The 25,745-nt window shown below is 38.4% G+C and overlaps 1 protein-coding gene across 1 annotated transcript in view; it reads left to right on the top strand.

Annotated features, from left to right (window-relative positions):
• Positions 1–6,165: 6,165 nt before the first annotated feature.
• EDA2R (ectodysplasin A2 receptor) overlaps positions 6,166–25,745 on the top strand; it is a 119,439-nt gene continuing 99,859 nt past the window's right edge. The window contains exon 1 of the mRNA XM_070461793.1: positions 6,166–6,313. The gene's annotated coding sequence lies outside the window, so the exon portion shown is untranslated. The remainder of the gene's footprint in view (positions 6,314–25,745) is intronic.

Raw genomic sequence — 25,745 nt, 5'->3', positions numbered from 1 at the left:
TATACTCCATTAAAATTAATTTTAAAAAGGCAAAAATATCAATTGAAATTATCATTATTTTGAAAAACTATATATTTAATATGCCCAAAACCACATACTTGATTCTCTACCTCCATAAAACTGCTTTTCTGCCAGTATTCTCAACTAAATAAATGTTATCACCATGCATCCAGTTGTTCAGCCCTAGAACCTAGGAATCCATCAAGTCCTAATTTTTTTTTACACACTGCCCATACCCACTTCAATAGAAAATAAATCTTACCTTTAAAATAAATACAAAATCCAACTATTTCTTTAACAGTTTCATCCAAGTCCAAACCAACATTATACATTAAAAGACTCAAATTTTATGCCATATGCAGTGGGAGGCTGTCATGTAGGTTTTTGGGACTGCAAGGAGATCCAACCAGTCCATCCTAAAGGCGATCAGTCCTGGGTGTTCATTGGAGGGACTAATGTTGAAGCTGAAACTCCATTAATTTGGCCACGTGATGCAGAGAGCGGACTCATTTGAAAAGACCTTGATGCTAGGAAAGACTGAGGGCAGGAGGAGAAGGTGACGACAGAGGATGAGACGGTTGGATGGCATCACCAACACAATGGACATGGGTTTGGGTGGACTTCAGGAGTTGGTGAGGGACAGGGAGGCCTGGCATGCTGTGGTTCATGGGGTCGCAAAGAGTCGGTCACCAATGAGCGACTGAACTGAACTGAGTGATAGAGGAAGTGGGTGGAATCTTCTCATTTCTTAAGTGTAGAGACTCCTCAGCAGGGGTGACATGATAACTAATAATGCTCTGGGGCTGAAGATTGGTTTCTAGGTGGATTAGGTGGGGGAACCTCTGAGCTTAGTGAGGCTACTTCTCCATAGATGGAGGGCTGGGGATTAAGGAGACAGAGGTTATTAAAGGGAAGTTGAGGGAAGTGGTTAAGTGAAAGTAGGCATGGGGTTATTGCTGGAGAATCTTGAAGTCTCTTGAAATAAACTCAGAGGCATAGTAAATCATGAAGATGTGAAGAGAAAAGGGACCCCCCCCCCCACCAATGGGAGGAATTCAAATATATTTGTGGGTAGAGTGACTGGCCACAAGAGGAAAGGTGAACAATAAAGGTACCTGTGGAAAAGAGGTTAATAAAGCACGGTGCATACGGGACAGGAGAGAGAGGAGAGGCTCATTCTCTCTCCTCTCCACCAAGAGGAAAAGCCAGGGTGGATGGAGAGAGAAATTTACTGGCATAAGGGAAAGTGATGGAAGGGATTCATACCTAATAGCATCTGTTTTCTTGATGATAAGGGTAGGGGTCCATTTTTCTGGACTGATAACAAGATGCCAAAATAGGGACTTTAGGGAAACTGTAGAAATTTAGAATAGTTGTACAGGGAAGATGGGAAGGGCTTCTAATTGGGAAGGACAGAAGTTATTTCATTTAGTGCATTAGAACAGTGGTGTTCAAACTTGAGTGGGCATCAGAATTACCTTGGAGGGCTTGTTAAAACACAGATTTCTGGGCCTATCCCTGGAAATTTCTGATTCATTAGATCTGGGTTGGGGCTAGAGAATTTCCATTTAAAAAAAAAAAAGAACACAAACACACATACAAAAATTTCCATGTAGTGATTCTGCTGCCAGAGACCTGAGTGAGTGTTCTTGAATCCACTGCTGTTTTCTGGCTGTATTACCATGAACAAGTTCCTTGGCCTCTCTATATCTTGGTTTCTCATCTGAAAAATAAGGATGATAATCATGGTACCTATCTCATATGGCTGTTATAAATTAGTTAAGACACATAAAACACTTAGAACAAGGCCTGATAGTAGCTTAGGAGCAATATGGAGAACTTAAGAATCCTATTTTTTTCTGGCAACCTCTCTTTGCCCTACCCCTATTTCTAAGTCCAGGCCCTCAAACTGCCTTCACCTCACTCCTAGGTGCTGTTTGGTTTCTAGGGATATTTCTGGAGAGACCTACCCCCTGAGGCTTAGTAGTAACTCTGCCTATAGATTCTATAGCTAAGCTTGTATCCACCTCCTTCTCCAGCCTGCCTGGTTAACTTTAAGCTTTCTCATAAGAGGCCGACTTGCACCTCACTGAGTGCAAACACAGCCAAAGTTCACAAGATCCTGCTAGGGAGAGTCTTGAGAGGTGGTTGGATGGAGGGCAATCTTGGATCTAAACTCTACCCTGGTGGAATCACTCCGAATCCAGAAAGGAGGCAGACACTAAAGAAAATAACCATAGCTGCCCAGCTATGTATATAATGTATATATATAAACATATAAATATTATATATTATATAATATAATGTATATAATGCCCCATAACATTATATTAGTGAAGATAAATGGGAGAGACTGTTATCTGGAGCCCTAGAGACTGACTTGACCCCTCATTGTGATTATTAGAAAACCATATTTTATACTGAATATAAATCTGCCTGCCTGTACATTCTACCCATATGTCCTCACTTTGCCCCCTTAAGATACAAACCTCATCTAAACCTTCTACCCTGTGACAGCCTTTCCATTCAGATATTGGCAGAAAGTGACCAAGTCTTCTTGAGTCTTCTCAAACCAAACATAGTGGGGTGTGGAGTGTAGCAATGCCTGGGTATCTGGATGTCTCACCAATGCTAAGAATAAGAATTTTAGAACCTGCTTTCTGGATACTAGATAAATCCCTTATATGATTATTAATCTTTTATGATTGTGTATCCCTTAGTGTTGTTACAATAGGTTTTATTCTTTCTCCTATTTACGCATTTATTTATTGTCAACTTATGTGTTTATTTATGTGCCAAGTCTATCATGCTGTGGATTCATTTTGAAACTGAACTGAGCTAAACAATTCTAATATTTTGCAGAAATGCTGCTTCAAATTACTATGGCCCTCGTTCTGTAAGTAGAAGCTTTAGAATGAAGTATCTAAATCTCTCTTTTTTTTTTTCCATTCCCAGTGACAGTTGTCTAGCCCCACAAGGCTCTCGGTAGATGAAAAGTAGCATGGTATAGTAAAAAGAGTCCCAATCTCAACACCTCTGCTTAGCAATTCTGTGCTCATTTGGATGTCACTTAACGTTTTATATATTCCATTTAATTTTTTTTTCACTTTTAAGATAGAGCTAATAATCCTCAGATCTTGGATGTGCTCTAGAATGGTTAGTGAGATAACATATAAATCGCCTATCTCAGCGCCTGCATATAATACACATGCAAGAGATGGCATTTCTGCCCTTTCCAATTAGTGGTGGTGGTGTTTAGTTGCCAAGTTGTATCCAAATCTTTTGTGACATCGTGGACTATATCTCACCAGGCTCCTCTGTCCATGGGATTTTCCAGGCAAGGATACTGGAGTGGGTTGCCATTTCCTTTTCCAGGTTCCAATTAGTAAATTTGCATAATAATAATAATGGCACCTTCCCATAGTTATAAGGATTAAAGGAAATATATGTGTAAATAATTCTAGAGGACTATGCTATCTGTTATTTTAAAGTAATATTATTAGCAAATACATGTGTAAAATAGTCAGTTATACAGTCTTCTGGTCACTGTGTGCTTAACTTCCAGTCCTAGGCCTGAGAAAGTAGTGTGTAGGAAAAACACAGGGGTTTGACTAATTGCCTCAGTCGAAATTACATTCTCTTATAGGAGGATTGAATCAGGAAAAAACAAATAAAATTAGAAACTAGTGACAAGAAAGTAGACTAATAAGGTTAAAATAATAATAAAAGGTAGAAAAATTAGAGGGAAAAGATTAATAATTATAGACATAGTAGTTATCACTGTCATTCTAACAGGTCTCAGTTATTGAGTTGCTGTGTCTGGAACTGGATTAAAAAATCTATAAATATTCTCAAATCTTCTGACCTTGTTTCTTTCCATATTTTATAGATATGGAAACAGAATCTCTGAGAGATTAAAGTACTTGCCTAAGATGACTCAGCATGCAAATTTTAAGTGGCAGTTCTGGAATCCCAGTTCAGACTCCAAAGACATTCTACTGTTCCATGTCCTTACTCATTGGAGCAAGACAGCAACATGTAGCATGCTTAGAGTCAGATTCTGGTTATAATTCTGGATTAAACTTGTAATTGCTGTGTGCCCTTGGACTATTCAGTTAACTTGTCTGATCTTGAGTTTCCACATGTATAAACTAAGAAAAATAATACTTCAAAGAGTTGTTCTGTGGGATAAATGAGATTGTATGTATAAAGTGTTGTGAGGGTCCCAGCATCATCAATATTATATTACTGGAGAATATCCAGTGACATAATCTGAGAAGGGTTAGAGAAATAGAGGAAAACCAGGAGATGACCATGTTTTCCAATACAAGCAATAATGTTTCCCAAAGAAAAGGGTGGCTGATACTGGAAAAAAAAACTGAAAATAAATAAGAAAATGAGTGAAAATGTTTTCTAAAATGTGGAAGTATAAAGGTCATTTGTGACCTCAGGGAAAGAGCATTGGGCTAGAATCCAGATTACAATAAATTGGGAAGCTAATGGAAACTGAAGACATGGAAACCATGAGTGAAGACTACTTTAGTCAGAAATTTGGCTGAGAAAGAAAGAGAGATGAGGCTATTATTTGAGGAAGAGGCAGTGTGGTAGAAGATTTTACTTTGCAGTGGGAAGAAGTGTATGTTTTGTGGGTAGAAAGGTTGGGCACAAAGGGGAAGGTGAATAATAAAGATACAAGTGAGGAAGTAGTTTTAAAATGAGTCTTGGTTCTACTGAGTGAAGTCTAAGTCAGAGAGAAAGACAAATATCATATGATATTACTTACATGTAGAATCTAAAAATGGGAACAAACTAATTTCTCTACAAAACAGAAATAAAATTGCATATGTAGAAAACAAATTTATGGCTATCAGAGTGTAAAGGGGGATAAATTGGGTGATTGAGATTGACATATACACACTACTATATATAAAATAGATAACTAATAAGGACCTACTTATTAGAGTTCCACAGGGAATGCTATTCAATACTCTGTAATGGCCTACATGGGAAAAGACTAAAAAAGAGTGGATATATGTATAACTGATTCACTTTGCTGTACAACAAAAGCTAACACAACATTGTAAATCAACTATACTCCAATAATTTTTTAAAAAGAATAAAAAACAAAGTACCAAAAAATGAGGCATAGTTTATAGGGAAAGGGGGAAGGGAAGATCTTGAGCTCTTGAGGCTAGGGTTGTTGAAAATCCCCTAACTCTGACCTTGAAGAATGTTCCCATCTTAGCTGGAAAGGACTTATGTTTAAAAAATAAAAGACAGCAAGGCTGTGTCGTGGGAGAGTGCCCCTGGCTAAAGGGTCCTCTTGCTGCCAGCTCACATTTCTTCATCCTGTGGGGCTCTGTGGCTACTCAACTTCAACATATTCAAAATCCTTCTGACCTCTTCCATTTTGTCTTTTACCCTTGGTTCTCTAGTTAATTTATTTATTCCTTCTTCTATATACCAGTCTCCTTCCCAGCCCTGTCACTTATTAGTTGTTTGACATTGGGCAGTCAGACTATGCCTCAGTTTTCTTACCTCTAAATTGTGAATCAAACTAGGGTAGTTACGAGGATTAAATTAGTTAATATATGTAAAATATTAAGAAGAGTGCCTGGACGATATCAAGTGTTGCATAAGTGTTATTACTGGATGTTAGCTCATAATGCTTACCGATTAGTGGAAGGGAAAGGACAGACATTAAACAACCAAGCAAATTTATAAATTAAATTATTACAGATTACAATTCAGTGACAGTAAGGAAATAAGTATAATGCAGTGGACAAAGGGACCACTTGAATGAGTGAAGCTTATATGCAGAAGTGACACTCTGCCACAAAGTCTCAAGTCCTCCCGAGAAACCACAGATCTTAACCAGCTCCACAACCTCTCCTGCTTCTATTCCCTTTCTCCCCGCTTTAGTCCCTGGAGCTTTCCAGTTACTGCCAAAGGCGGGACTTTTTCACTATTCACCCACCCTTCCCCAACTCCTCCCCTACTTTCCCTGTCAGGGGTGAAACTTCTTTGTGTAGCCACGCCTAGACACTGCAGTGATCCAATAGCTGCTTCATGGGGGCGGGGAAGTAGGCAGTATCGTGAAAGGAAAGAGAATAGGTTCTGGCTGTTGTTGCTGCACATGTGAAATGAGTCAGAGCAGAACTTTGACTGTAATGGATTTCATCTACTGACTGTGTGGTATGGAGGCTGGGGGCTGAGAAGTGGGGGCTTGGTGGGATATCTGGCCGGCACTGAGGTACATTTGTCCAAGAATTCTGTTGCTGGAGCAAGATCCATCCATCCATTCATTTACAGGGTAAGTGTGGAACACTCTCTGGCGTGGCAAGGTGGTTGAGATTTGTGGAGCATAGATATGGGAGTTCAGGATCATGTTAGGATGATTCTGCTAAGGTGCTACAAAGTCAGAATGGCTGGGAAGGTGTCCTGTGGTTGTCTGTCTACCCACCCATCTGTATCCAGAAAGTGCTGTGTAAGATGCCAGGGACATGCACTAATACTCTGATGACCTTGGTGAGCCAGTTCCCCTGGGTAGGCTTTTACTGCACCCCTATGTCCTTTGGAAACATGCCTGGACTGTCCAACCACCCTATCTGCGGTTGGGAGATAAGGAAGAGAAGGAGTCTAGGAGCTTAGAGAAGGGAGGGAGGAGTCTGATCATATTTGTAAAGCATCCCGAAGGAAGTTGAGCTGCTGGCCTACCCACGTGGCCCCTGGGCAAGTCGGGGCTTGTGTAAAGAGCTTGCAGGCTCTATTTGGGGGCTTTCAGTTTTCACCCTCACCCACCCGGCTGGGTTTCACTTGATCCTTCATTCCTGGAAACTGAGCCCAGGGCAGTGATATTTTGATCCTGCTTTATCTCAACATTGGCCAAGGCTGAGGCAGCTGTGAGAACTGGGGGACAAGAAAAGACCCGCCAGGAAACTAGGCTGGGGAAGCAGAGACTGCAAGATCTGATTTAGACAGATGTTGGCAGCTTTGACCAGCATCACACCATGCAGGGTGGCTAAGGCAGGAGAGTATGGGGTATCTTCCCCTACAAAATTCTTTAGTCCCTTCCTTCACCCCAGCATACCTCCAATTCAACATAACACTCTCGCTGAGCACCTACTCTGTGCCACACTGTATGAGACAGACATATGCCTAAGACATAGTCTGTGCCCACTGGCACCACGTCGTGGGTATAAGAGCAATTAAATAAGATAAGCTTTAAAGATCCTGTCAAAATGTTTTGATGTTGTCAGAGGAGGATCACATCTAGTTGAGCCAGAGAAAATCAAAAAGGGTTTTTGGATTTTTTTTTTTTTTTACATTTTAGCACCTTTCAGAGCTGCAAAGCCAGACTACTTAAACTCAAATCCCACCCCTACCATTTATTAACTTGTGTGACATTGATCAAACATAATTACTACACCCTCTCTGAATTCTGTTTTAGTCTAGGCTAAGCCAGAGATAATAATAGAGCTTACTTTATTAAGTTTCTGTGAGGATTAAATTAGATAATCTGTGTGAAATAATTGCACACACTTAGCACAGTGCCTGGACCAAAATAAGCACTTTATAAATGTTAACTATTATTATTATTATTTATGATGAGCCATGAAACACAGATAGGATTTCAACAGGTGGAAACAGGAGAGACAGCAGTCCAAGCAGAGAAAAAAACAAGAACAACTGTTTGGAGTCAGGGAAGCTCTGGGCTTGTGAAAAGAACACCAGCTGAACTGGATTTTAGAGTACAACTAGGTGGAAAATGGAAGTTAAAGTTGCCATGGTAGATTGATGACAAACCATGGAAGACTTTTGAATGCTAGATTTTCTCTTTAATTCATCAGACTTTGGAAAATCATTGAAGGTTTCTGAGCTAAAGAAAAAGACAGGAAGAATAATCTGGTAAACATGAGTTACCTTAATTGTAATAAGAAAACATGAGAGGTAGATAAACCAGATGCAGAGAGGGAATGAGACCCTGGAGGTGGTGACTATGGGAATGGAAAGGAGATAATGAATTTAACAAGACATCACAGATGAATCTGCCGAATTTGGAAGTTGACAAATTACATGAGATTGAAAAAAGAAGAATGAGAGAATCAACATCTTTTGGGATTGGTTTAGACTTTAAAAGGTTGTGTATTCCAATAATTCCATCCATTTTTGTGGATGGTACAAATAGAAAGGGTGTCCACTTTCTGAGTTAGACAGAGCTTATTAAAGTTCTGGGTCTGCTACTTACCTGCTGTTTGTGATCCTAAGCATATCAATTATTCTTTATTTCCAACCAGGATCAAAACAGTACTCATAGGACATTTAGAAATATGTCCTGGGAGTGTGATTTTTGTACACAAGGAATGAAGTTACTACTGCATTTAATGCCAACCAGTTTGATACAACAAAGCATTGTTCCTACTACCCACTTATACCAGTAGCAAGCCCATTGAGAAATATGAATTTCTCCAAAACTGTTTAGAGGGAGAATAGTATCCATATCATAGGTTTGTTGAAAGGATTAAAAGAAGTAATCCTTGCAAAATGCCTAGCATGATATCTGATGCATAGTAGGTTTTTATGAATCATAATTTTCTTTCACTCCAATTAGCTACACCTTATAACATCTTTGCTAGTATCTGCCTGAATACTTTCAGAGGGAATGCACTTACTAATCTCTGAGAGAGTCCATTCCCTTCATAGAAAGCCTTGACTCCGCAAAAGTTCTTCCTTTTGTTAAGCTAAACTCAGTCTTCCTGTGGCTTCCAGAGGTTCTAGTCATTCTCTCTGGGGCCACTCAGAGAAGTCTGCTCAGTCTCTTCAGGATTGTTCCTCAAAGATCTGAAAACCAAAGACCAGATTCTCATTCATCTTTCATTCCCAGGTCAAAAACTCTTTCATCTTTTCTCTTATAGCATGCTGTCAAGTCAAATAAGACTCTGAGATTTTAAGCTATATAAGTTGCGGTGGTGGTATCTTCATAAGTGATGGGAAACACTAAAAGGAACATGATGGATGAATGTGACAAGTTCCTTTGTAATTTATTTTTTCTTAAATTCCCACTATGTGCCACGTACTTTCAAATCCATAATCCCACTACTTACCCCTAGGGAAGGTTCAGGTCTTCTGGTCTTAATTGTACAGGTGGCCAAATAGGCCCAAAGAAAATGAAACTTGCTAGAGATCGAGTTAGTAAGTGTCTAAGCAAAACTTGAAAACCAGATTTTTCTTACTCCAAGGTCAGTTTTGTTTTGTTTTAATCTTGACACTAGGTCCTAAATTTGGAGGCTTTGAATTCTAGTCCTGGCTCTGCCACTGACTGGCTATCTAAATGAGGAGAAATTCTATACTTTCTAGAGGAGCCTCAGTCTCCCCATCTGGATCATCAAGGGAATGAGGTTAGGTTGTCTTAAAGAATCCTTTTGAGATTCCATGACAATGTTTTCAGTTATTTGATGCTTTGAAGTTTTAGCCAGTTACCAAAGATGAGGAAAAAAAAAAAAAAAAACATAATGAACTGAGGTGACTGCCTCTTACCAAAGGAATTCAAGTAGGTACGGATGGCATTTTTTTATTGGGCAACAGACATTTGGGAATAAAATGACTTTTGAATTTCCATCTAACTCTAAGATTGTACAATACTGAACATTGTTTTACAGGATGTGCATTTACATATGAGATCATGATCTTCTTGTTATATCAGTTGCATCTTTTCCCCACTATCCTGCCACCTATCTTTTCCTTAGACAGCCTGAAAAATAAAAGTCAAGCAATATTTTAGCATCAATATCTCATCCTGTACAGACAGGCTTCACTCTATGGACTGATTCTCCCATTCATATTGTGAGGATAAGCAGCCCTGAGCTATGCTTGCAAATGCTTATCAGTTTGAATGTCTGTTTCCTTAGGATATTGCTGGCCTGTGAGGAAGAGATAATGCATATGATAGAATTTAGATTGCTTTGTGAGAAAAAGTACTGTTCTTATTGATATCTTCAAAGAGATACAGCTATTCCATATAGTCTGGTAAATTGGACAGGGTGGAGAGAATATGGGGCAAGACCAAAGAACATTAATAAAAATCAGAAATGAGAGCACTTGAATGAGTTTTATTGAGTTCTTAACCCTGTAAAAAAAATCATACCACAAATCCAGTTTTCAGCTGGGAGAACTCAGTGAAGAGTATATCCTCCTTGGGAAGTCACCTAGTACTGCTGGTGGTGTGTGTGTGTGCGCGCACCTGTGTGCATCCTCAATCAATTCAGTTGTGTCTGATTCTTTGCAACCCTATGGACTGTAGCCTGCTAGGCTTCTCTGTTCATGGTGATTCTCCAGGTAAGAATACTGGAGTGGGTTGCCACACCGTCCTCCAGGGGATCTTCCTGACCCAGGAAGCAAACCCGCGTCTCTTAAGTCTCCTGCATTGGCAGGCGGGGTTTGTTTGTTTGTTTTATCACTAACACCACCTGGGAAGCCTACTGCTGGTGATGTAAGTAGCTTTTAATGATATCAGAATTTCATGGTATCTTGTGTTGGTCAGTACATGAATGTGACTCACTTTGGCTAGGGACACTGAGAAACAAAAGCAGTGGTTTGGAGTATTGGTTAGGGACACTGAGAAACAAAAGCAGTGGTTTGGAGTATTGGTTGTTTGTCTGGCCTGTGGCCTCTCTTCAATGCCCTTTGCTCCCAAACTCTGGGTGGAATAGAAACAACACTCATAGCAACCCCTCATATGTGTAGCACAGTTTGGAGTTTCCAGAGCACTTTCACATACATTATCTCATTTATCCCTTGAACATCATCCAGGGTAGTTTTTATACCCTTGCTCATACTTGGGAAAACTGTTTCAGCAATCATTAATGTTTTCCTACTGGAGAAGGAAATGGCAACCCACTCCAGTACTCTTGTCTGGAAAATCCCATGGATGGAGAAGCCTGGTAAACTACAGTCCAATGTTTTCCTAATATGCTGGGAAAGATTGAGGGCAGGAGGAGAAGGGGATCACGGAGGATGAGATAGTTGGATGGTATCACTGACTCAATGGACATGAGTTTGGGTAAACTCTGGAAGTTGGTGATGGACAGGGAGTCCTGGCATGCTGCAGTTCATGGGCTCACAAAGAGTCAGACATGACTGAGCAACTGAAGTGAACTGAAATGGATATGTTTTCATAATCAGCCCAAAGATGGCTGGTTTTAATTATATCACAATATTCTTAGCTACACTGTTCTCTTCCTCACTCCCTTTAACAATTTTTTCAGCAGTTTCCAGACACTAACCATATATTTATATACTTTTTAGCATCCCCCCCTCAATTTAGAGTCTTTTAAGTTATGTTTGTCTTTTTTATATTTGAGCTTTTTTATTGTGTATGCGTGTGTTTTCACATGTTTTGAACGAGAAAGATGTTAACCCACATGGTTAACATTTGCTTTTGGCTGAATTAAAATTGCCCCATGGGATATTAATTCTGTCTGTACAGTGACAATTGTTTTTAATAAAATTTTCTTTTATTTTTCTACCCCAACATTTTTATTCTTGCTGAGTCATTATCTGTTGCTCTGTACACTGGAATAAAAAAACAAGGTAAATAATTGTGACATCTTTAACTTTGCTAGCTCTCTTTATTCTCCTCTGTTGATATGCTAATCAACAGTACTAGACCAAGCGTTGCTATCACTAACAGTTGAAATACTTCAACCACTTTGGAAATGAAAAGAGAAGCTTGATAAAAACTGTAACAACAACCTATGGTTTCTGAATTATTTCTATTCCATGCACATATTGTGATATATTTGAATATTAAAAGACAATATACTTTTGTCACATACCAACAAGATAATGCATTTCCAGTTCTGATGCTCTTTCATCTACCTGTACCAACAGCTGACACTATTGCTTATCTTTTACTTCTTAAAACTTTGTCCTGTACTATCCCATCCAGGTTCTAGTCTTTCTTCCCTGGATTCCCCTTCTTGGTTGCTGCTGACTATTCTTCTTCTTCCAGCTTCAAATATGTATGTCCATTAGTGTTTCATTCTTAACATTTTTCTTAGCTCATCTAAGCCTCTATCGTGATTTACTTAGGCCAATGTTGCTTAACCTTCCAAAAGTTTTTTTTCTAATTGATCTAAGGTTTAAGTATGTTTTAAAACAAATCTTATGGAAATAGGTCATGAGAAGTGAAGTGCGAGAGATAAGAGAATCTCTCTTCTCTCCACCTAATAGAGAGTCTGAAAATTAGGCTCATAAACTGAAATGTTAAATTTTTAGACTGAAACAATGTGAATATCATAACTTTGTATCTTCATTCAGTATTTGGGAGGTGTGATGGGAAAAGAAATGTATATCAGCATAGGCATGCATAAAGTTTATAACCGCATCCTATATTAAAGGCTGTTCTCACACAATCTTGTAAAGAGTTATGTGATATTTAAGATATACACAGGTTTAAAGAATAACATTGTTAGCTTTAAAATGAAATATTACTATAATAAAGTATTTCATTTACTCCTCAAAAAAAAAAAGTGAAAGTGTTAGTTGCTCAGTTGTGTTCGACTCTTTGTGACTCATGGACTGTTGTCTGCCAGGTTCCTCTGTCTGTGGAATTCTCCAGGTAAGAACACTAGAATGGATAGCCATTCCCTTCTCCAGGGAATCTTCCTTACCCAGGGCTCAAACCTAGGTCTCCTGCATAGCAGGCAGACTCTTTACCATCTGAGCCAACATGGAAGCCCCATGTTTTAAAGTACCCCAGATAATTCTGATGTGCATTCATGAACTGAGCTGGTATTTTTATGCGTTTGACTTATTTCTAGCCCTCACCTATGTTCTACATATTTTAATTGCCTGTTGGGCACCACCACTGACATGCTCCTTTGTTCACTCCAACTTTCCAAACTTAAAACAATTTAAAACTGAGAATGTTGTCTTTTTTTTTTTTTTTTAATAAAAGGAGCTCCTCTTTCACACTATTTGTGGTCCTGCGGTTATCCTGGCTTCCTAGGCAGAAACCTTTAGAATCTTCTCTGACATGTCTTTCGGTTCTCATGCCCATGTAATTGTAAGGTCCTATAGACTTTCCTTGTAAGATCTGTATCTCCCATCATCACTTCCTTTCTGCTTCTATTGCTCCCATCATTATCCTGGCCCTTATCTCCTAGGACTTAAGCAGAAAACCTATCTAGCCTTTCTTTAAAGAACAGATGAATGTTCAGAAAATATTTTTGTCCCTATAAGATCACTGAGGAAATAGTAAATTTAAGTGACAGCCTGGGAGGACCTACATTCCCTATTTTAGAGTTCAATACTGCCTTGGAAAGCATGCCATAATCATAAGTCTTAAATTACCTGTCAGTCCTGGCTTTGTTTAATGCTAGTTAAATAAATTTCAGTCAGTTCACTTCAGTTGCTCAGTCATGTCTGATTCTTTGCAACCCCAAAGACTGCAGAAGGCCAAGCTTCCCTGTCCATCACCAACTCCCAGAGCTTGCTCAAACTCATGTCCATTGAGTCGGTAATGCCATCCAACCATCTCATTCCCTGTCGTCCCCTTCTCCTCCCACTTTCAATCTTTCCCAGCATCAGGGTCTTTTCCAATGAGTCAGTTCTTCCCATCAGGTGGCCAAAGTATTGGAGTTTAAGATTCAGCATCAGTCCTTCCAATGAATATTCAGGACTGATTTCCTTTAGGATTGACTAGTTTGCCCTCCTTGCAGTCCAAGAGACTTTTTTGAACACCACAGTTCAAAAGCATCTATTCTTCAGTGTTCAGCTTTCTTTATAGTCACACTCATACATGACTACTGGAAAAACCATAGCTTTGACTAGACAGAACTTGTTGGCAAAGTAATGTCTCTGCTTTTAAATATGCTGTCTAGGTTGGTCATAACTTTTCTTCCAAGGAGCAAGCATCTTTTAATTTCATGGCTGCACTCACCATCTGCAGTGACTTTCGAGCCCCCAAAAATAAAGTCTCTCACTATTTCCATTGTTTCCCAATCTATTTGCCATGAAGTGATGGGACTGAATGCCATGATCTTAGTTTTCTGAATGTTGAGTTCTAAACCAACTTTTTCACTCTCCTCTTTCACTTTCATCAAGAGGCTCTTTAGTTCTTCTTCACTTTCTGCCATAAGGGTGGTGTCATCTGCATATCTGAGGTTATTGACATTTCTCCCGGCAATCTTGATTCCAGCTTGTACTTCATCGAGCCCGGCATTTTGCATCATATACTCACCTTATAAGTTAAATAAGTTAAATAATGCATATAAGTTAAATAAGCATGGTGACCATATAAAACCTTGACATACTCCTTTCCTGATTTGGAACCAGTCTGTTGTTCCATGTCCAGTTCTAACTGTTGCTTCTTGACCTGCATACATATTTCTCAGGAGGCAAGTAAGGTGGTCTGGTATTCCCATCTCTTTATGAATTTTCCACAGTTTCTTATGATCCACACAATCAAAGGTTTTGGTGTGGTCAATAAAGCAGAAGTAGATTTTTTTTCTGGAACTCTCTTGCTTTTTCGATGATCCAACAGTTTGATGGATCAACAATTGCCAACGATTTGTTGGCAATTTGATCTCTGGTTCCTCTGCCTTTTCTAAATCCAGCTTGAACATCTGGAAGTTCACATACTCTAGAAGCCTGTCTTGGAGCATTTTGAGCATTACTTTGCTAGTGTGTGAGGTGAGTACAATTGTATGGTAGTTTGAACATTCTTTGGCATTGCCCTTCTTTGGGATTGGGATGAAAACTGACATTTTCCAGTCTTGTGGCCACTGCTGAATTTTCCAAATTTGCTGGCATACTGAGTGAAGAACTTTCACAGCATCATCTTTTAGGATTTGAAATAGCTCAATTGGAATTCCATCACCTCCACTAGCTTTGTTCATAGTGATGCTTCCTAAGGCCCACGTGACTTCACATTCCAGGATGTCTGGTTCTAGGTGGGTGATCACACCATTGTGGTTATCTGGGTCATGATCTCTTTTGTATGATTCTTCTGTGTATTTGAGGTATTTTTTTTTTCTCTTTAAGCCTCTGTTTTAAAAATCCATTAATTGGTGATAATAATCCATGGCTTATTCTCAGAGTTATTGGAAAAACCTATTAAGGTAACTGGTATGAAACCCTTTCCAATTGTGAAATCTTTCACTAGGCCAGAAGATTGCTACCATTTTTTGGTAAATGTTTACAATTAACTCATCCAACAAATATTTATTTTGTCCCTACTGTATGCTAGGCATGTTCTAGGCATGGAGGATGAAGTACTAAACATAACGACCATGATCTCATGGTGTTTACATTTTAGTTGGGTTAGAAACGAGCAATAAATAAGTAAATAAGTAAGATATAAAATGTGTCAGATTGTCATAAGTGCTACTGAGAATAATGAAACAGGAGAGAGAATAGGGAATATAGTGGGAAGTTGAAGTTTTAAGAGAGTAGTTAGAAAAGCCTCACTAAGAAGATAGATCCATGGCTGATTCATGTCAATATATGGCAAAAACCACTACAATATTGTAAAGTAATTAGCCTCCAAGTAATAAAAATAAATTAAAAAATAAATAAATAAAAAGAAGATATTATAAGATCAAAGAACTGAAGAAGGTGAGGAAAGTAGCCATGTAGATATCTAGGGGAACACATGCCTGACTAAGGGAACAGTGAGTGTGAAAGGCCTTAAGATGGGAGCATTTTCAGGTTAGTTTCAGGAAGAGCAAGGAGGTTGGCATGGTTTGAGTTAAGAGAATAATAGGAAGAATAGTAGATTATGGGATCAAAGAGGTGATGGGGAGGTAGGAAGACCACCTAAAGCCTCATTGGCCATTTTGAGGACTTTAATTTTATTGAGTAGGGAGAACCATCAATGCATTTTGAGGTTGGAAGTGACATGATTTAGCACGTTTTAAAAGAATCATTCCACCCTCAGCCCATGTCACACTATCACTCATTCTTTCCAGGAAAAAAAAAAATGAGTGGGCCCCAAGTTAGTCCCTCATCAAGTTCCCTCTAAGTGTGAGAGGACATAAAGTCCTTTTTCTAACTGCATCTAATATTCAGACAAAATGTACAAGAACCAAAAAGAACCTTAAAACAATGATTTTCAGGGAATTCCTTGACTACCCAGTGGTTAGGACTCAACTTCCACTGCTGGGGGCCTAGGTTTGATCCCTGGTTGGGGAACTCAGATCCCACAAGCTGAGTTGAAGAACCAAAACAGAAAAAACAAAGACTTTCAAAGTTGGCTGTACATGAGAATCACCTCCTGAATTTTTAAAAATTCCAAGTACATCAGAATCTCAGGAATCCTAAACAAATATATGTGTTTTTTGGAGTTCCCAAGATGCACTAGATGAGAACCACTAGTCAAAGATTTGACCAAATCCTCATGGTATGATTGGGGACCTTGAGTCCAGCACTGGGGAGGAATACACTTTTGATAGCAGAGCTAGACCTGGGACCACTCACCATTCTGAGGAATGCAGAATTCACAAATATGTGTGCGGAAAGAAGATACGAGGTTTGATAGTTTGGAAGCAGATTATGGGCAAGAGAAAGCTGGGATAGAAGTGGCCCTGAGCCATGCCAAGAAAGAGAAGCCTGAGAGCTAGCACCAAGTGATAAAACACCATCTGGATTATAGGCCAATCATCTGGAAATGATGAAGGCATTGCACAGATTAGAAGCTTGATTTTCAAAGAAATTGCTGTTCTCAAGCCCACACTGAGCAACTACTTTGATTTTTTGCCAGTCCCCTACATGTGGGTGACTGGGTAGGCTCACAAGGAGAGAAATGGGCAGGGCATGGACCACCTGCTGTCTTCCTCATCCTCTTTAATCTCACATCTCCTGCACTGCCCAGGCAAGGCAAATATCTTCCATGAAGTCCTGAGTTCTTAATTTAGACCTGTCATCCTGTTTTGCCCACCCGTCCTAGATAGAGAAAGCACGTTTCATTCCACAGGCATGTGCAAGTTGAGAAGAACAGCAGTTGCAAGCTGTGGCCAGAGGCAGCTGCACTGGCAGTAGTTTAAGTACCTAATATCAGCAGAAACTTGGCAACATCAATTTTTCAGGGCGCCATGAGCTCATGTGGGAATTACTATTAATGTAAGCTTCATTGCTTATCTTTTTCCCTGTCAACTTGCATTCTTATTTTTCTAGGTTAATTTTTTCAAAGGGGACAGGATCAGGACAAGAGGATAGACAGGGTGAACAGTCACATGACAGAGACAGACGAAATAAGGAGATACTCTAGTCATCTTGCACTTGTCAGCACCTCTGGTTAAACTGAATTAATAACCCAAACAGCACTTAATAGATAAATTTGAGTTAAAAAAAATCATTTGGAGGCATATATAAGAATAATACCTTTTTATTTCATTTATTTTTATTAGTTGGAGGCTAATTAGTTTACAATATTGTCGTGGTTTTTGTCATACATTGATATGAATCAGTCATCTCATTTGAATCAGTTCTAATGAGATGGATGAAACTGGAGCCCATTATACAGAGTGAAGTAAGCCAGAAAGATAAAGACTATTCATAATACCTTTTTAAAATTTTTTTCTTCATTTATTTTTATTAGTTGGAGGCTAATTACTTTACAATATTGTAGTGGTTTTTGTCATACATTGACATGAATCAGCCATAGATTTACATGTATTCCTCATCCCTATCCCCCCTCCCACCTCCCTCTCCACACGATTCCTCTGGATCTTCCCAGTGCACCAGGCCCGAGAACTTGTCTCATGCATCCAGCCTGGGCTGGTGATCTGTTTCACCCTAGATAATATACATGTTTCGATGCTGTTCTCTCGAAACATCCCACCCTCGCCTTCTCCCACAGAGTCCAAAAGTCTGTTCTGTACATCTGTGTCTCTTTTTCTGTTTTGCATATAGGGTTATTGTTATCATCTTTCTAAATTCCATATATATGCGTTAGTATATTGTATTGGTCTTTATCTTTCTGGCTTACTTCATTCTGTATGATGGGCTCCAGTTTCATCCATCTCATTAGAACTGATTCAAATGAATTCTTTTTAATGGCTGAGTAATATTCCATGGTGTATACGTACCACAGCTTCCTTATCCATTTGTCTGCATGATGGGCATCTAGGTTCCTTCCATGTCCTGGCTATTATAAACAGTGCTGCGATGAACATTGGGGTGCACGTGTCTCTTTCAGATCTGGTTTCCTCGATATGTGTGCCCAGAAATGGGATTGCTGGGTCATATGACAGTTCTATTTCCAGTTTTTTGAGAAATCTCCACACTGTTCTCCATAGTGGCTGTACTAGTTTGCATTCCCACCAACGGTGTAAGAGGGTTCCCTTTTCTCCACACCCTCTCCAACATTTATTGCTTGTAGACTTTTGGATAGCAGCCATCCTGACTGGCATGTAATGGTACCTCATTGTGGTTTTGATTTGCATTTCTCTGATAATGAGTGATATTAAGCATCTTTTCATGTGTTTGTTAGCCATCTGTATGTCTTCTTTGGAGAAATGTCTGTTTATTTCTTGGCCTATTTTTTGATTGGGTCATTTATTTTTCTGGAATTGAGCTGCAGGAGTTGCTTGTATATTTTTGAGATTAATCCTTTGTCTGTTGCTTCGTTTTGGAAATACAAAAAACCTCAAATAGCCAAAGTAATCTTGAGAAAGAAGAATGGAACTGGAGGAATCAACCTGCCTGACTTCAGACTATACTACAAAGCCACAGTCATCAAGACAGTATGGTACTGGCACAAAGACAGAAATATAGATCAATGGAACAGAATAGATAGCCCAGGGATAAATCCACGAACCTATGGACACCTTATCTTTGACAAAGGAGGCAAGAATATACAATGGAAAAAAGACAACCTCTTTAACAAGTGGTGCTGGGAAAACTGGTCAACCACTTGTAAAAGAATGAAACTAGAACACTTTCTAACACCATACACAAAAGTAAGCTCAAAATGGATTAAAGATCTAAATGTAAGACCAGAGACTCTAAAACTCCTAGAGGAGAACATAGGCAAAACACTCGCTGACATAAATCACAGCAGGATCCTCTATGACCCACCTCCCAGAATATTGGAAATAAAATAAAAAATAAACAAATGGGACCTAATTAAACCTTTTTTAAAATTTTAATTTGAGGAATAACAAGCATTGTCTAATAGAATGATATAAGGTAGTTCAAGGTATTAAAGAAAATGCTGAAGAACTAGGTTTTTTATGAAATATGTCTCATATCATAAATTTCATTTTTCTAAAGTGTACAGTTCACTGTTGTTGTTTTTTTTAACATATTCACCAAATTACACAACCATCACTACTATCTAGTTTCAGACAGTACCCCCCATTAAGTAGTTATTTCACATTTTCTCCTTCCCTCAGTCCCTGGCAACTACTAGCCTACTTTCTGCCTCTATGAATTGTCTATTCTGGATGTTTCATATAAATGTAATCATGCGTTTTTCCTTTTGTGTAGCTTCTTTCACTTAGCATTATGTTTTCAAGGTCCATCCATGTTGTAGTCCTTATTGAGTATTTCACTCCTTTTTCTGGCTAAATAATATTTAATTGTATTGATAGACTACACTTTGTTTATCCACTTATCAGTTGATTTATATTTGAGTTGTTTCTATGATTTTGGCTATTATGAATAGTGCTGCTAAGAACATTCATGTCCAGATTTTTGTGTGAATATATATTCTCATCTATTTTGGTTATATAACAAAGATAAGAATTGCTGGATCACATGGTAACTTTATGTTTAATATTTTCAGGAACTGAAAAACCATTTTTCAAAGAGAGTACACCACTTTACATTTACCAGCAATATATGAAGTTGCAATTTATCCACATCCTTCCCAACATTTAATCATGCCCCCCCCCCTTTTTTTTATTATGGCCACTTTAGTGGGCAACCCACTCCAGTGTTCTTGCCTGGAGAATGGCAGAGATGGAAGAGCCTGGTGGGCTGCCATCTATGGGGTCGCACAGAGTCAGACATGACTGAAGCGACTTAGCAGCAGCAGCAGCAGTGGGTGTGAAATAGTATTCATGGTGATTTTGATCGGCATTTCCCTAGTTGATAATGATGTTAAAGCATCTTTGAGCAGTGTATATTCAAATATTTAATTAGATTATTTGTCCTTTTATTGTTGAGTCATAAGATTTCCATGTTGTATATGTATGCATGCATGTGTGCTAAGTCATTTCAGTCATGTCTGACTCTGTGAAACTCTATAGACTGTAGTCTGCCAGGGTCCTCTGTCCATATGATTCTCCAGATAAGAATACTGGAGTGTGTTGTCATGCCTTCCTCCAGGGGATCTTCCTGACCCAGAAATCGAGCCTGCATCTCCTATGTCTCCTGCATTGACTGGCAGGTTCTTTACCACTGCTTCCCTGGTAGCTCAGAGGGTAAAGCATCTGCCTGCAATGCAGAAGACCTGGGTTTGATCCCTAGGTCAGAACGACCCCCTGGAGAAGGGAATGGCAACCCATTCCAGTATTCTTGCCTGGAGAATCCCATGGCTGGAGGAGCCTGGTAGGCTACAGTCCATGGGGTCGCAAAGAGTTGGACACGACTGAGAAACTTCCCTTTCCCTTTCTTTACCATTAGTGCCACCTGGGAAGCCCATTATATATTTGTGGGTGTATATATGTGTGTGTATATTACAATATATACATTATATAATATATATAATATTACAATATATACATTATACATATGCATTATATATGTATATACACACATACATTGATATATAGTTTGTGTGTTCATGCTTAGTCACTCAGTTGTGTGTGACTCTTTGCGACCCCGTGGACTGTAGCCTGCAACCTCTGTCTGTGGAATTCTCCAGGTAAGAATACTAAAGTGGGTTGCCATTCCCTTCTCCAACCTGGGTGTCCTGAATTACAGGCGGATACTTTGCTACCTGAGCCACCAGGGAAGCCCTACACATGGCTTGTCAGTTCTCTATAACTTACAGTTTTGTTTTTTTTTCTTTCCTCCTGTTATGTGGGTTGTCTTTTTATTTTCTTGATAGTGCCCTTGAAGTTCAAAAGTTTTAAATTTTGGTTAAGTAAAATTTATGTATTTTTTTTTCTGTTTTGTTGTGTTCCTTCTGGTGCTATGATCTAAGAAATCATTGCCTAATTAAAGGTCACAAAGATTTAAACCTATATTTTCCTATAAGAAAAAAATTTAATTATAAATATTTGTGTTTTCTTATAAAAACTCCATTAAGAGTTATATAGGTTTATATCTTTCATTTAGAGGTTTGGTCCATTTTAAGTTAACTTTATATATAGTGTGAGATAAGGGTCCAATTTGATTCTTTTTCATGTGACTATGCAGGTGTCACAATACGTTTTTTTGAAAAGCTTATTCCATTCCCATTGAATTGTCTTGGCACTCTCTTTGAAAATCATTTGACCATAGTGTAGCAACTTTATTCTATTTTTTTTGGTATGTAAATCATATTTCAAAGTTTATTTTTTATTTCTTTTTACTCTATTCTTTAAATTTATTATTATTATTATTATTATTATTATTATTATTTACTTTACAATATTGTATTGGTTTTGCCACACATTGACATGAATCCACCACGGGTGTACATGTGTTCCCCATCCTGAACCCCCCCCCAACCTCCCTCCCCATTCCATCCCTCTGGGTCATCCCAATACAACAGCCCCGAGCACCCTGTATCATGCATCGAACCTGGACTGGAGATTTGTTTCACATATAATAATTTACATGTTTCAATGCCATTCTCACATATCATCCTGCCCTCGCCCTCTCCCACAGAGTCCAAAAGACTGTTCTATACATCTGTGTCACTTTTGCTGGCTCACATATAGGGTTACTGTTACCATCTTTCTAAATTCCATGTACCTGCATTAGTATACTGTATTGGTGTTTTTCTTTCTGGCTTACTTCACTCTGTACAATAGACGCTAGTTTCATCCACCTCATTAGAACTGATTAAAATGTATTCTTTTTAATGGCTGAGTAATATTCCATGGTGTATATGTACCACAGCTTTCTTATCCATTCATCTACTGATGGAAATCTAGGTTGCTTCCATGTCCTGGCTATTATAAACAGTGCTGTGATGAATATTGGGGTGCATGTGTCTCTTTTGGATCTGGTTTCCTCAGTGTGTATGCCCAGAAGTGGGATTGCTGGGTCATATGGCAGTTCTATTTCCAGTTTTTTAAGGAATCTCCACACTGTTATCCATAGTGGCTGTACTAGTTTGTATTCCCACCAACAGTGTAAAAGGGTTCCCTTTTCTCCACACCCTCCCCAGCATTTATTGCTTGTAGACTTTTGGATAGCAGCCATTCTGACTGGCGTGAAATGATACCTCATTGTGGTTTTGATTTGCATTTCTCTGATAATGAGTGACACTGAGCATCTTTTCATGTATTTGTTAGCCATCTGTATGTCTTCTTTGGAGAACTGTCTGTTGAGTTCTTTGGCCCGCTCTTTGATTGGGTTTTTTATTTTTCTGGAATTTAGCTGCAGGTATTTCTTGTATGTTTTTGAGATAAATCCTTTGTCCGTTGCTTCATTTGCTATTATTTTCTCCCAATCTGAGGGCTGTCTTTTCACCTTGCTTATAGTTTCGTTTGTTGTGCAGAAGCTTTTAATTTTAATTAGGCCCCATTTGTTTATTCTTGCTTTTATTTCCAATATTCTGGGAGGTAGATCATAGAGGACCTGCTGTGATTTATGTCGGAGAGTGTTTTGCCTGTTTGCCTCTAGGAGTTTTATAATTTCTGGTCTTACATTTAGATCTTTAATCCATTTTGAGTTTATTTTTGTGTATGGTGTTAGAAAGTGTTCTAGTTTCATTCTTTTACAAGTGGTTGACCAGTTTTCCCAGCACCACTTGTTAAAGAGGCTGTCTTTTTTCCATTGTATATTCTTGCCTCCTTTGTCGAAGATAAGGTGTCCGTAGGTGCCTGGATTTATCTCTGGGCTTTCTATTTTGACCATTGATCTATATTTCTGTCTATGTTCCAATACCGTACTGTCTTGATGACTGTGGCTTTGTAATAGAGCCTGAAGTCAGGCAGGTTGATTCCTCCAGTTCCATTCATCTTTCTCAAGATTGCTTTGGCTATTTAAGGTTTTTTTTGTATTTCCATACAAATTGTGAAATTATTTGTTCTAGTTCTGTGAAAAATGCCATTTGATTCTTGATAGGGATTGCATTGAATCTATAGATTGCTTTGGATAGTATACTCATTTTCACTATATTGATTCTTCTGATCCATGAACAGGGTATATTTCTCCATCTATTTGTGTCCTCTTTGACTTCTTTCACCAGTGTTTTATAGTTTTCTATATATAGGCCTTTTGTTTCTTTAGGTAGATATATTCCCAAATATTTTATTCTTTTCGTTGCAATGATGAATGAAATTGTTTCCTTAATTTCTCTTTCTATTTTCTCATTGTTAGTGTATAGGAATGCAAGGGATTTCTGTGTGCTAATTTTATATCCTGCACTTTACTATTTTTATTGATTAGCTCTAGTAATTTTCTGGTGGAGTCTTTAGGGTTTTCTATGTAGAGGATCATGCCATCTGCAAACAGTGTGTTTTACTTCTTCTTTTCCAATCTAGACTCCTTTTATTTCTTTTTCTGCTCTGATTGCTGTGGCTAAAACTTCCAAAATTGTGTTGAATAGTAGTGGTGAGAATAGGCACCCTTGTCTTGTTCCTGTCTTTAGGGGAAATGCTTTCAATTTTTCATTATTGAGGATAATATCTGCTGTGGGTTTGTCATATATAGCTTTTATTATGTTGAGGTATGTTCCTTCTATGCCTACTTTCTGGACGGTTTTTGTCATAAATGGATGTTGAATTTTGTCAAAGGCTTTCTCTGCATCTATTGAGATAATCGTATGGTTTTTATTTTTCAATTTGTTAATGTGGTGTATTATATTGATTAATTTGCAGATATTGAAGAATTCTTGCATCCCTGGGATCAAGCCCACTTGGTCATGATGTATGATCTTTTTAATATGTTGTTGGATTCTGTTTGCTAGAATTTTGTTAATGATTTTTGCGTCTATGTTCATCAGTGATATTGGCCTGTAGTTTTCTTTTTTTCTGGCATCTTTGTCAGGTTTTGGTATTCGGGTGATGGTGGCCTCATAGAATGTGTTTGGAAGTTTACCTTCTTCTGCAATTTTCTGGAAGAGTTTGCATAGGATAGGTGTTAGCTCTTGTCTAAATTTTTGGCAGAATTCAGTTGTGAAGCCATCTGGTCCTGGGCTTTTGTTTGCTAGAATATTTCTGATTACAGTTTCAATTTCCATAGTTGTGATGGATCTTGTGTGTTAAGATTTTCCATTTCTTCCTGGCTCAGTTTTGGCAAGTTGTACTTTTCTAAGAATTTGTAAAATGCCTCAACATTCGAATCATAGGAGTCCCAGAAGAAAACAAGGAGAAAGACCATGAGAAAATACTTGAGGAGATAATAATTGAAAACTTCCCTAAAATGGGGAAGGAAATAGTCACTCAAGTCCAAGAAACCCAGAGAGTCCCAAACAGGATAAACCCAAGGTGAAACACCCCAAGACACATATTAATCAAATTAACAAAGATCAAACACAAGGAACAAATATTAAAATCAGCAAGGGAAAAACAACAAGTAACACACAAGGGGATTCCCATAAGGATAACAGCTGATCTTTCAATAGAAACTCTTCAGGCCAGAAGGGAATGGCAGGACATACTTAAAGTGATGAAAGAAAATAACCTACAGCCCAGATTTCTGTACCCAGAAAGGATCTCATTCAAATATGAAGGAGAAATAAAAAGCTTTACAGACAAGCAAAAGCTGAGAGAATTCAGCACCACCAAACCAACTCTCCAACAAATGCGAAAGGATTCTCTAGACAGGAAACACAGAATGGATGTACAAACTCAAACCCAAACAGTAAAGTAAATGGCAATGAGATCATACTTATCAATAATTATCTTAAATGTAAATGGGTTGAATGCCCCAACCAAAAGACAAAGACTGGCTGAATGGATACAAAAACAAGACCCCTATATATGTTGTCTACAAGAGACCCACCTTGAAACAAGGGACACATACAGACTGAAAGTGAAGGGCTGGAAAAAGATATTCCATGCAAATAGAGACCAAAAGAAAGCAGCAGTAGCAATACTCATATCAGATAAAATAGACTTTAAAACAAAGGCTGTGAAAAGAGACAAAGATGGACACTACATAATGATCAAAGGATCAATCCAAGAAGAAGATATAACAATTATAAATATATATGCACCCAACATAGGAGCACTGCAATATGTAAGGCAAATGCTAACAAGTATGAGAGGGGAAATTAATAGTAACACAATAATAGTGGGAGACTTTAATACCCCACTAACACCTATGGATAGATTAACTAAACAGAAAATTAACAGGGAAACACAAACTTTAAATGATACAATGGACCAGTTAGACTTAATTGATATCTATAGGACATTTCACCCCAAAACAATGAATTTCACCTTTTTCTCTAGTGCACAAGGAACCTTCTCCAGGATTGATCACATCCTGGGCCATAAATCTAGCCTTGGCAAATTCAAAAAAATTGAAATCATTCCAGTCATCTTCTCTGACCACAATGCAGTAAGATTAGATGTCAATTACAGGAGAAAAACTATTAAAAATTCCAACATATGGAGGCTGAACAACACACTGCT

Source organism: Odocoileus virginianus, chromosome X (assembly GCF_023699985.2).
Source record: "Odocoileus virginianus isolate 20LAN1187 ecotype Illinois chromosome X, Ovbor_1.2, whole genome shotgun sequence".
In the NCBI taxonomy this organism is placed as follows: Eukaryota; Metazoa; Chordata; class Mammalia; order Artiodactyla; family Cervidae; genus Odocoileus; species Odocoileus virginianus.
This window is presented reverse-complemented; position numbering and strand designations above follow the sequence as displayed.